A 13,684-nucleotide genomic window follows, 5' to 3' on the forward strand; every position below is an offset into this window, starting at 1 on the left:
CAGCTGCCGATTTCTTGGTACCAGTGCGTACTAAGCATAACCCGCAGGCGGCAAGGGTCAAGAGAAGAAATGCCAATCCAAATAGACAGACAACGGAAGAAATGTGCAGCGGATAATCCATGACGACTAGAACCAATTCCCGGTGAACGCAGAGTGCAACCGCAGCTCCAAAGTAGACAAATCCCATTACCTTCAAAGAAATATTGTTATCGCGTACAGTGAGTTCAACTGATCGAATCTTATGCGCCTGAACGTGTTTGATTTTGTGAAAAATCATTTATACATACCAGGGTGAAGCAACTTAGAATAACGTAGAACAGTCGAAAGTTGTAATAGCACGTGGTGCGAATTGGATACAGTCTCCGGTTATTTTCTCGCCTCGAATCCGAGGGTAACGGCTGGATAATCACACCTTGATCGACTTTCAATTCCGGCGTGGATGCGGTCGTACTTCTTGGCCAGGGCTTGTTTATTACTAATAACAGGGCGAAACGGCTATCGAATAAAATGATATTGTACAACTCAGAGCTCCAGGATAGGGTATTATTTCCAGGGTTATCTTGGATTAGGCGAATGACGGTGATAGTGGCATTTGTTTCATCGACGTATGAACGATTAATAACGTACTTGCGGGTAGAGCCGTGGATTTTGTCTTTCTAACTGAATCAGATTTCCCCCAGCTTAAAACGGCGTCTTTTGATAACGAATGGAAATTATGTGATCGATTCGAAGGAGACTTGTGCCTGAATCTTTGGAGCCCGTGACCGGTAGATATGGGATTTTGAAGGTTTTGCTGCTATTGAAGATATTAGATTTCAGATCGCGATTATACGGCTATTGAGATGATTTTATAATAATCCGGTGAGAATATTCAGAACTGACAGCTTCGTATGTTTAATTTTAAACTGAACGTGCGAAGTTCAATCATTCGCTACTAACTGTACGTGATACCTGTTGACCGTTAGGTGATCGTGTCGCGAAGATTGGTGTTTTCGGATAAATTCGACCAGTCGTAGACTCTGCGTCATCGCTAAAAAGCCTAGGTGATTTTTAAAAACACTGCGGGTAAAGACTTGTTTAAATTTACTTCAACTTATCGTTAGAAGGATTCGATATAATGCTTACGCTTTTTTCTGTACGGAAATCTCGTGGATTGTAGACAAGTTCTGAGAAAAGTGAAAATCTTCGTTGAAGATGCTTGAAATATATAATACACATCTTTAATATCATTAAGACAAATGTCACGTCTGGCTTCGCTTTGCAATCAAAGGTTAGATTTGGCAAGGAAATTTACATCTTTTTGTTTCACATAATTGACATACGTTGATGTCTAATTTTGAGTTTAACTTGAAACTCGTTAGTTACGACTGTTAATTTATCTAATCAGGGAATTCAACATTGAAATCATTGAAATTTGATATGTCAAAATGTGAAGGAATAACTGACCGGGAGAAAGCGACAGCGGCGATGTCTTCCGGTGATATGATTTCACTTTTGGTTTGAAATTCAATTCTTGATAACGATGCTTGTAAACTTATACGCTCCAAACGGTTTTCTTCGTCATCAATACTCGATTCTAGGGATTCGGCAGACATTCTATGTAACATCGATTTAACGCAGCTTTGACGTCTCTAATGAAATACCGTATACATTCAATTCAATACAGTCAATTTTTTCATCACCAGAATCGACAATTTATCATAAGGAATTCGAGTTATAAAAATGACGATTAAAATACAACGTCATTATATGTTTGCCAGTCGTTTTCAATTGATAAGCGATTCAACGCATATATCAGACTTGCTGTTCAATTAGTATTTCTACAAGTACGGCACCGTATTCGTAATTTCGTTAGTCCTTCAAAATATCAGTGTTAAAAATTTAAGAAGTTTCTAATTTACTATAGCGTGATTCTACATCAGAAATTTATCTCATCGATTACTTGAAAACTTTTTTTGTGTAGTGGAGCCAACAATTTCTTTGTACCTGTGTTGTTTAAGCGTTATGTAACTATACTTGATGATAGATTTCGTTTCGTTCAAATCAGCGAAATTTCGGACGTAAGTGGAGAGTTCGACAACGTCCCTAGTGGATACTGTAGGGTAGATGTATCGGACAGACACCAGACGCACTATTTTTTACCGCCTTAGTACTGTATATGGCCATCAATCGTACCATTTATGGCCATATCCATTGCGTGTGAAAAAAGCTTGGCCACGAATGACACAAAAGTACTAGGTCGGCTTTAAGCGCTGTAAAGTTGAATTTCCAAACAATCGATCAGTCAAAAGCTACACCGATATTTACTGCAGAAGCTCTTCTTGTGATTAGATGAATCACTGAATAGATTTCAAGTAATAGAAATAATTGAAAAGCCTCACATGGCTGGCCAAGGATGAAGCAATAACTATAAACGGCATCACTACTCTATACCTCATCCATTAGATACACTTGTCATTCATGTACGACGATTGATCTCATGAATTTTGAAACTCACAATCATCGCGATTAAAAACATACAATCAATATGATCAAAGATCTTCGAGACAAGAAAATTTGTTGGACTATTCAAAACTGTTCAACAGTCGATCAAAACAAAGCCATTTGGAAAGAACTTAGATGTTGCAAACATACCTTCAAGATTTGCAGGACTTTTTTGCGGTGTGATAAATAATATTCCTTGGATACATTAATCGGCTGTGTTTTACACATCAATTACCCGTCACATACTTACTTTCGCAAAAATACACTCACCAAATCAACGATACACTCCGAATAATACTACTTATTTGACACGACGTTCGACCGCGTTGGCTCCCGAGCGCTTGCCTTGCGCGAATGACGCTGGCAATCACTTCAACCAATTCTGCGCTTGGTTTCGCGCAAGCGCTAAATCCATGTGTGCCGGGTTGTCGTGACGCGCCACGACAGGCGTATCATTGAATTTTTCAAGTCAACCAATGAACGGACGAACATTTTGACTTCGGTCTATTGGTGGTACATTTAAACAACTTGAATAGCTGCGGATGACGAATAAAAACATATGATTCAATTTCATAATCAACTCGTTGGAATATATTTGATGCAATGTATAATAATACGTCAGGTGCTTACGTTGGCGTCACAGAAAACTTGCCTTAAGCAAATTAATGAATGTTTCATTCTTCCTTTTCAAGGTTCCGTACCTCAAAAGGAAAAAAAGGAACCCTCGCAGGATCGCTTTGTTGTCCGTCTATCTGTCAAGACTCTTTTTCTCAGGAACGGATAGAGGTATCGAGTTAACATTAATATCAAATACTAAGGTTTAAGGTCCCTTGAGATGTAAAAAATTCAAGCTTCTAAGCTAATGCAATCAACGGTCATTTATGTCACATATTTTGATACACCCGAACTCACTCATCGAAACCTATACGGTATTTCCTGTTGGCCTAAAATAATGAAATTTATAGAGGAGCAAGGTCTCACAGTACAAGTAAAGGAAAAAGTTGGAAAATAGTTAATTTCTAGTTATATCACATACGGAACCCTCAGGGCCCGAGGCCCAATCGCACCTGTCCAGTTTTTTTGCGATTGACAAAAACTCTTTGCTCCGTGATATCCGTTACAGAATCAAGCTTCGCAGATAACATGCGAATCACCGCAAGATTCTGTTTCGCGGGTGATCAGACAAAAATGTCTATAATGCAACAGGAAAATAGCATAGCATCATACGGTTATACAGCGGTCTTTATTGCCACGTGAACAATCGAATGGGCAGTGTGAATCCAATGAAAGCAGAAGCCGCTAAACTTACCGGAAGATGCAGTTACCCAAGGAAGCCAAAGAAGAAGCAGTGCAAATTTGCTTCTCTACGCGATGTATTATTTTCTTATTCGGATTAGTTTAGGAAGTTATGTTTTAATATGTGTAATCACAGCTGCAGATAAACAGGATACTTATCTGAAGTTGCTTCCCGATTTGGGTAACAACATTTTTAAATCAAAATTGAATGCGTATTGCCTTGCACAGAAATTTGTTTTACTGGAGCAACAATTATCAATTTATTGTTTTAAACAAGTACTAGTAATTTACGTGGTAACTAGTTGACCATTTTGAGGGGGGATTTCGGTGAAATGTTGATAAATATGAGTTTTCATTTTCCAAATTACTGAAAAAGACGCAATCAAAAATTTTTAATACATGGTTTACATTATAGTACTACCTCTACTTTTTGGTCTATATACAACCGTAATCCAAGCCGCGTAGGAAAGATTTTTGATAGCATCTTTTTTAATCATTTTACAAAAATGAAAAAATTATTTTTAAACGAATGTCACCGAAATCCCCCTTATCGAAAGAAAACAGAGATGAAAAAAAAACTTTTGCACAAACTACGCCTCATATTCTACGTTGCTATTTTATGAGTTCTGGAAATAAAAAATATTCAATTGAATCTATGATAATTGTTTTACCATAACGTTATCGCTGCAGTTACAAAATAGTCACCTTAGATCGTGTTTTCATGCATAAGTATCTTTATAGACGTGCTTTTGTTGCTCACACTAACAATAAACATTTAGAAAGATATCTCGTAAATTTTTTAGGTTAATAAATACCATAATAACATTTAAAAAAATTTGCAGAACTGATTTTAAATGGTGTGCAGATTAACAGTTAATCCATATTTTATGTGGGTCAATAAGAAAGATATTACGAGAAAATCGTTAAACAATGAGCAGAGATGCGAGTTCTACGTGAATCAAAAGTAAAAAACAACATTATTTATAACGTTGCCAAAAATATATATACGGGGGCTTTTGAAAAAGTTCAAACTTATACTCCATCAAACTAATCTGTAATCGTTACACTGATATTACGAGTCAATGTGTACCGCAGCGTTCGTTCTATTAACTTAGGCTAATAAATAAAGCTCGAAACACCACCGTGTTTATTTGAACAGTAAAAAATAGGCTACATTCCATAGCTCGTAATCACAGCGTTCTGTGGGAAAAGTTGTTTTTACGTCTCTGTAACTGTCGGTATGTTTTTGTTGCAAACTTCAATTGATTCAATTAATGAATTGAAATAATCTCGGTTATTATTGCCGAATATAAAATGCGCAATATGCTAGCAATAGTTTACAATATATCTATATGACGGATATTGTGGTTCTTTATTTTTATGGAGAGCAAAAGCATTTTGACACGTTGATCAAGGCGATTAGCTCGCGCTCACGAGTATCCAGAGAATTCTGCCACGCCACTTATTGTTAGCGTCAAGTGATCGAATCAACGTGTGAAACGTCTTAAAATATTTTGAGTAGGTGGGAGGAAAGTTTCAATTAGGATAAATATGTCCAGTTCTGGTTTACGTCTTTGGCACGTAGAATCCTAGAATATACCTGTTTCTAACAATATGTTATCGGAACGTCAAACAATGCGTGCCAAGAACATGACATTCGTACTATTCCACGATACGCACTCGAATTTCCACGCAACTATCACATGCGAGGAATTTTCCATAATATCAGAACTTTCATGCCTCAACTGAACAAAAACGAGATACTGCGTAAAAAATGCTGTATCTCCGAGTGGAAGAAATTAATCGCAATTGAGAACCAGTTCCGTCCGGCTTAAGGGCAGACTCGCAATTAACATCGATAGTCGTGTTTGTTGACCGCGTTATGGAAGCTGATGATCCGCCAGGTCACGATCCGAGAAATAATTGTTATGATACGTAAAACTTGGATCATGATTAACGATCTGTGGGACATCGTCCAAGCGTCAAAAAAATCATAAGCGGTTTTTCCAAGGTGGAAGAGCAATTCTAACTATCGATTAAGAAATTCTCAAGTAAAAATGAACGTTCTTCGTATCGAATGTCTTTTGGATGCAACTTTGTGCTCTGTCCCCCTGATAACTTCACCTTTAAGTTTCTAGAGACGCACCGAGTGTTATCGTATCTTCGGTCGGTGCCTCCTCGATACTCTGAAGTTTAATCCCGAAGACTCTAGCAGAGACGGTTGAATATCGAACTCAATAATTTCGTACTAAAATAGGCGATTCTGCGTATATATTACAGATACGTCTCGAGCTTGCAGGGCTGTTCGTAATGATAAACGCTGCCAGTTTTACGATCGAACGATGTAAGTATAACCATCGCATAAGCTAACGTAATTTGAAAGTTTATGCGCGCCAACAGCTGCAGTGACTATTTTCTAAATTTCGAGCTCCATGCTCGATCGTGCGCTTCGAGAATCGTTAAATTTTATTATTAGTCACGGTGTGAAAATGATCGTTGAAATACTAGCAATCGTAATAGGGAAGAGCTGGTAATTGAGACGTTCGACTTGATCTTTACCGAAGATCGTTACCGTCCTTAGTTCTGTATAATCGATTTCACCATTACAAGAATTACGTAAACAGAGTTTCATCGGTATAATTTTTATGGCTGCGGATGTTGAGCAGCACGCTTTGTCTGCGAACATTCGGCCGATAATCACCATGAATCAATTGAGTGTTACATGACTTGTCCGAGTCAAGTCTTTCAGCCGCGAAGAGGAGCCTTCGTTTCTTTCTTTATCGAGCATGCAAAGTAATGCTAAATTGTTATCTCCGTATAAACCGCAGAAAAAGTAACTTGAGAGAAATCAATCATTAATCGCGACGCTGGTTTGATGCGGAAATCCTTCTTATCGTAATGACGACGTGCAGAATCGAACCACGAGTAATTCTCATCGAAACTTGACTGGATCGGTAATTCTTCAAAATTTCGGTACACGAAATCGGTGAAGTAATTTTTAAACGCAATAGATGTTGATAACTCAGATACTCAAAAGTCTAAAGTCTCCGCAGGTCGTTGGTTATATTGACAATAATATGATTCTCAACTTATGGTGGAAAATAAATATCTTGTTATTTTCCGTTAACAATGTAGTTTTATTATAAACGTACGTAACTTTGTCATGTACTCTTGTTGTCCCAGTTTGACCCTAAATATTATTCACTCTCAGATATTTGGAGATCATTAGTCACGTTCTAACAAATTTTCAGTTGAACATGATCTACTCGAAGTACGATATCAATAGTAAACGCCTACTCACTCGGTAATCTTAACTTTTAATTAATAATCTACCGAAATGTTAGAACCAAAAATTAACGCTGAATTCTTTCGGCGAAGCGTCTTTCAATTTCCTAGAAGTAACATCCGAATTGAGAACAAGTATATACGTATAAACAGCATCGCGCGGAGTCATGTGAAATCGTTTGAAACAAAGAGCATAAAAGTGTGGCAAGTCACGTGAATTTACTATGTGAGCCACTTAAAGTCGCAGCACATCGTGTGACGTCAGGCGACCACTAGAAGCCGTTCGATTATCTCACAACTTTTCGATGGGAATGTTTTTTCCACCTACTATAATGTATATGAGCGACGTATAAAGGCGAAAAGGTAGAATTGCGGAATAAAGCCAGATACGTCGGGATTCTGACGAAACATCGATTACCTTTGAAAAAAAAGTGAAAAGATAAGCCGACCGAGTTCGCGATGCCGGAAATATGGCTCAGAAGCAGAACTGCAAATGCGGAATTAAGAACGGCGCTGAAACGTTTAATTAAGCTTAATTCCACGGTTTAAACGCGACGCTGAGTAAATTTCCGAGCTAATAAATCGCGCGCGGTACGTTTCCTAGTAGGTAAACTGCCGGCGGTCTCTGCGCCCTGCAGTTTGTAACTTTGCCAAATAATTATCGTACAAGACAGGCGAACCGGCCTCTTGGATTTCAGCCAAAATTTTCCACGCCACGAACTCCCTGAAGATATCGAGCACCGAAACAGATTTTACGAATAAATTGATCGATCGTAGGTGAATATTACACCTTGGGAACTTCCCAAGAGAACAAGCCAACGTTTAGTCGAATTTGCGCTTTACAGACGGACGTTTGTATGCGCTTGAAAATGTGATTGACCTACAAATGTAAGCTACGCAAATTGGATGCAAATCGTGGCCGTATTGACATCGAACTTTACGAAATGCTCGAATCGGGATAATGCGTCGCCGTCTCTTGTGAAAAATATCGCGCATGAGTGATTTCTCTTCGAACGCGATAAGGAGGCACAATGTAACGCGATCATCGTTATTATACGCTCGGAGAATTCGAACCTGTTGACCGTTTGAGAAAATTATTTTATCGAAAAATAATAATGGTGTATTGCAATCCCCCCCTTTTTATATTTGACATAATATTATTTCCGTCAATATACGATGATTGATTTACGAAAATAACAACTTACTGTTCCTGACATTTACCAAACATTAAGAATGCAGCGTCAAAACGTTCGAGACGCCTTTTCAAGTTTTCAAGTTGTAAATCAATGTCTGGCAGAGATCTGTAATTTTCTGGTGAATTTCAATCGGGGTGAGTGAATTCCCTGCTGAGAACTTGTTAGGAAAAATTTTTATTATTCAGATTCTTTACTGGGATTTTTTTTCATCCTTTGTTAAATTGAGTTATCGTTTTTGCAAATTGCTCCTATACTCAACAGTGACGTAACGAACAGAATAGAAAATATGATTCACTTTTTCCAAGATTTCAGAATTAAAAAAAAAAAAGTTTATTCATGTTTTTACTACGGAATTTTGATGCAGATTATATCAGAGGCTTAGAATAAAACGAAAATTCACAACAAGGAAAAAAAATGCGCCGAAACGAATCCGTTTCGTTTATTGGATTAAATGACATTTTACTCTTTTCAAATAAGGTTTCCTCAATCATGTCTAATTTGTTCGAATAAATTACTTTCAATAGGCCTAATTTGATTTTCTGTTTCTCGAAGGTAGAGATAATTGAAAAAAATACACGCTTCGCTAAGTTATACATAGCAAAATCCCAAAAAGCTTTCATTGCTGGCGTTGATGCAACGATACTGGAATTGATGTATAATATATAACTTCACATTTTCGATTCACTTTGTACCCGAAGTCTTTTTTCGGCATAAGACAATTAGCGTACATCGATCAGCTGTTCCTAAAAAAGAGGATATTACCGAGAGAAAATTAAGACATGCAAGGGTTTCGTCTGGGAAAGAAATTTCGATGGATACCGGAACAGCGATGCCGGTACGAAGGGCTTCTTTGAGCCTTGAAGGTCTTCGGTTTGGCGGTAGTTCGGCAATGGTCTTCTGCAAGATTCTGGGTCAGTCAGCTTCAGTTATAATTATACGAATCCAATTAAGCGTTCGTTATCCGGGTTCAGTTTGCAAGTAAGTTTATAGAAAAAGGTCTATGTACAGTAATGTTCATTGATACCTTGGGCGTTCGGCTGACTTGTTTTCACATAATTCGTATAGAATCGAGCTCTGGCACTTTGTTTCGGTCCAGAAACAAATAAACCGGAAGTCAGAAAAGACATTAACGAACATTACCGTACTTCCTCCATTATCCAGAAATGCTTCTTTGCTCCCACTGTTTGTACGAAGCAGTCTCGTCTCGAGTTTACTCCGGTTCATGTTCGCCAAATGTTTCCTTTCGACGTAAAATAGACTTGTTTTTGAGGCGGTCTATTCCGTACCGTGGAAAATAGATAACAATAAACACATCCATCAAAATCATCTCGTGACATCCGTGTCTCTCCGACGACCCGAAGTGAGCCACTTATAAATTGCTAACAATAACATCTACCTATATCACACACCTTCTGCCCCTTCGCACGTGTCGCTGTGATATCCGACCGATCAACAACAACAACTCGTGCCATTTGTAATGTATGCTGTAGAACGATCGGTGTCCAACCAAGACAAGGGCCTAAGTCCGGAACAATATGTTGTCCGCATCAACCGCTTTTCGCATCAACTTTGTAACAAATGATCAGACAAAGGCGGTATGAATCCAACTCAGTTATCCGGATAAAACATTTGTTATATCTTTTCAGTTTCCCGCACTTTGTACCAAAAAAATTAATTTAATTCCAATCGTTGGGTTCTTCAACTCCTGCGAAAACAAGCTCTCGTCGTATATGAAAAGAGGAAAATTATTCCAAAAAATCTTCGATGTTTGTCAACATTGGGGCGATTTGTTTTTACTAATAACAAACTGTCTCTGCCAAATTTCTTACGCAAATTTCCACGATGACCGTACGATAGAGCCGTCCTTAGAAAAAATTACAGTATGTGTATAACATTTCGAGTCAGACTAACATTTCAACTTGGAATTTTGCAACAGCAGCCACGGGCATCATTTTGCTGAAGAAGAGTAAATTTGTGCGATCGTCGTCAATTGCCAACGGTCAATAACCGAAACTAACCGCAATAATATACCTTCATACAATACTCATCGTCCGTACCAAAAAACAAAATCAGTGATCAGCAAGTATCTTGTAGTTTCGAATTGAAAATTTTCATTTTTATATTCTCAAACCCCAAGATAGAATTTGTTCGAAAATTATTGTTGCCGAGAAGATGTTGCATGCTCGGATAGAAAAACTGACTGACTGGCTGATTGCCAAAATAGCGTGATAACGGGAAATACGATGACAAGCACAGGAGATCGAAAAGTCCGTAAGTTACACCTCGCGTTTAAGAACATTTTTTTAACACTTTATCAATATTACTAGAATTTTTTTTTTTCTTTTCCTTTTAGCGTAAAAAAGTACAGACAATTCTCTTGAATCAACAGCAACTAACAAACTTTTCATGTTTTTTTTTTAACAAAGAATCTTGAAACACGGCGTGCTGAATTATCTCGCTGAATAATCGAATTCTAAGTGCCATTGGAAACTAGAGCCTAAATTGATTAAAAATAGACCGTCGCGGTCGTTTAAACCACCCCCTCAACGGACAATCAAATATTTAATCATCCAGCCTTTCAATTATGCGATCACGAAATCTGACGCTTATTTCTGTACGTATAACGCATACAGCTGGGTAATAGGATAGTGAAATGCAAACGTGATAACGCCAGAGAATTCGAATAAGGTACAAGGGTGAAAATCTAGCTCATTGATTTTCTATTTTAATCCGGTACGTTTTTAGTTTCTGCTTATGTGCTTGTTATTGTTCCACCCTCAGCTTGCACGGTCTATTTTCAGAGCAAGCTCATCCATTTATCTAGTGACAGTGAGCAAACAGCCGGCGCCAGGAAATTAGAATAATTAGCAAACTGAGCGAAGCTAATTTCTTTTACCGGGCTGCACCCACCGTTCCTCGCGTTTATTTGCAATTTCACCGAACCCCTCGGTAATGCTCAAGACCTCAAAATAATTTTCGATCGGATTAATCGACCGGGATTTCGACACTGAAATATAAATCAATTTCATAATTTTTCGGACAATCAATGATTCTCTCTATAATTCGCGATGATCCGTAATTATAAAATTTAATTCCCTCCCAATTCGTGACAAAATTGTAATATTTTTCCTGGTCCATACGGCCGCGTAAATGACTCGAGAAGAACCCAAAGCAATGGATCGATTGATCCTTACCCGGCACAACATACGTCAGATTGACGCGTATTCATCTGAAGGGGTGAAATAACGTCACGATTACGTCACGCAGCGGGGAGAGCCACCCTCTGGAACGTCGACGAAGATTCAAGGTGAATCTCTAGGTGTAACGTGGGTGTTATCGAACCTTGAAAGGACGTCGTAAAGTATTATCAATCTGCAGCTGACAGCGGCGTAATCACCCCGTAAAACCGTTATGGGCTATGACGTTCGGTGTTACGGTGAACAACGTCTACGAGGGCGAGGTTGCTCTTTCAATCACAATTTCATGATCATCAAAACTTTCGAGACGATTATTCCTTAAGCATCTCTGGCACTAAGATTAAAGTCAGCAAAGATTTTCACACCGTATACCAGCTGCGTTTGCTGATTGAAATATTTGAAGCTGGGGTTATTCTCCTTTGCAGTTTATTTCAAGAAGGTTGCTTCGTCAAAAATCTATTTCCTTTGTTAATTTTATCACGAAATATTCGTACACCGATTATTTATTGAATTATTTAACGCCTGAGCTACGAAGATCGTGTTATGAATACGATAATATTAAATTTCGGAATTCTAAACGAAGGCTTAGATATTGATACTTCGTTTCAGACCGCTTCAAAGTTGTTAAAAGTTTAGCAAATTTGTTCAATTTCACCACACGACGGCTCATTTTACTCAAAAGACTATTTGCCAACAAATTAACAGCAACACTATTTTAATCATATTGGCATCGCGAAATATTTAATTTTAGCATCGATATTAATTACGATCGACATTGAAAAAAATCTGTGTCAGTCACTTTACAGAGAATACTCAATAGTCCTCCTAATAAAATGAGTCATCGTAAAGTGAAATCAAACGAATCTACTGTACACTTCGAACAATTTTGAAGTAATTACAGTATATACAGTATACAGTATCCAAGCGTTAGTTTACAATTCTAGTATTTTCTAATTTTCTACTTCTAATGATGTCTTCGATACTTACGAATACAATAATTTGATAAACGTACCGAATGTACGACTGGGTATTTGGTAATAAAACTAACAAACAATATCTATATCCAGCGAACCAACGTCGTTGATCGAAAAGAAAGTAACGAAAAGTAAAATCGCTACTCTGCGAACATTCACGCGGCCCTTTTCGATCGGCATTCCGACGAACGTGTAATCAAGACCTTATCGGTCGTACAAAACGGAATTAATTGCAAGTAAACTTCAAGGCAGCGGCGTTCAGTCCTCGCTGACAAGTGTCAAATGTTCGCACAGACGCGACAGATGTTGTGCATACGTGCAAAGATACTTACACACGGAAATCGTGGGCCAAGTTATTTTCAGAGGGTGAGTACGTGGCCGTTAACTGGGTCGGTCGAACGCGAATCACGGATATTCGTGACGAACATCACGAACGGCAAAGTGGTAAAGATTAGTCTGATACCATGAACTGGCAAATACGTAAGCAGCGGCTGCTGAGAATCACTTTGGTAGAAACTAGTCGCAGTTTGAATAGAGACGAGAAATATTCTCGGAATTCACGCACGATGAAGATGTTTCTGCCAGCTCGTACATTTGTTAGGGAGGATTAGAGCTGGACAGCAAACGTCGCGTGTTGACAGCTTCGCCGTTTCGGGAGTTTACATCTCGGTTTCATCACGCTGAATTAGACGTGAAAAATATGGAGCTTCGGAATTGTTACATTCTAGAAAGTCCCGGATGACAGAATAACGAGTTGAATTTTACGACGGTCGAAATTCGAAGAAATTACCATTCGCGCAGAAAACACTCGTAGGACTTGACAAAATCTGTGTTTGACCGATGATCGATACGGCCAATTTTTAAATTCAACTTTACGAAAGACAAAGACGACGTGTTAAAAACAATTTTCATCAAAATGCGAGAAACGCGACATGGAACGGATATTTTTTACGAATTCAAAGAATCGGAGGAGAATGGAAGTCTAGATTTGAAAGTGAAAGAAAACCTCCTGAAGCCACGTCGTTTTTTTAACAATACGAATATTCCGCGGAATGCACGTTATTGCACGTAATGCGAATATTACACGTCTTATCAATTGGCACTTTCCGATAATGCATTCACTTTGCCATAGATGATCCTGGAAGGTGATTACTCAAACAAAATGCAGGAACAAGTGTTGAAATTTGGTTGAAACTTTGAACAGACGCTGTATATTTGTACAACCCTATGCATGGATTCCGATAAATCGTTA

At 38.3% G+C, this 13,684-nt stretch overlaps 2 long non-coding RNA genes across 4 annotated transcripts in view; both read right to left on the minus strand.

The window, feature by feature from the left end:
* Nucleotides 1-13,684, minus strand: part of LOC124294998 — a 128,537-nt gene that overhangs the window by 4,053 nt on the left and 110,800 nt on the right. The window lies entirely within an intron of this gene.
* Nucleotides 50-2,801, minus strand: LOC124294999. Its single transcript, XR_006904903.1, has 3 exons — nt 2,635-2,801; nt 288-475; nt 50-190 (listed from the first exon to the last, which is right to left on the minus strand). It is a non-coding gene; the product is annotated as an uncharacterized LOC124294999 (long non-coding RNA).

Source organism: Neodiprion lecontei, chromosome 6, assembly GCF_021901455.1.
Source record: "Neodiprion lecontei isolate iyNeoLeco1 chromosome 6, iyNeoLeco1.1, whole genome shotgun sequence".
NCBI lineage: Eukaryota > Metazoa > Arthropoda > Insecta > Hymenoptera > Diprionidae > Neodiprion > Neodiprion lecontei.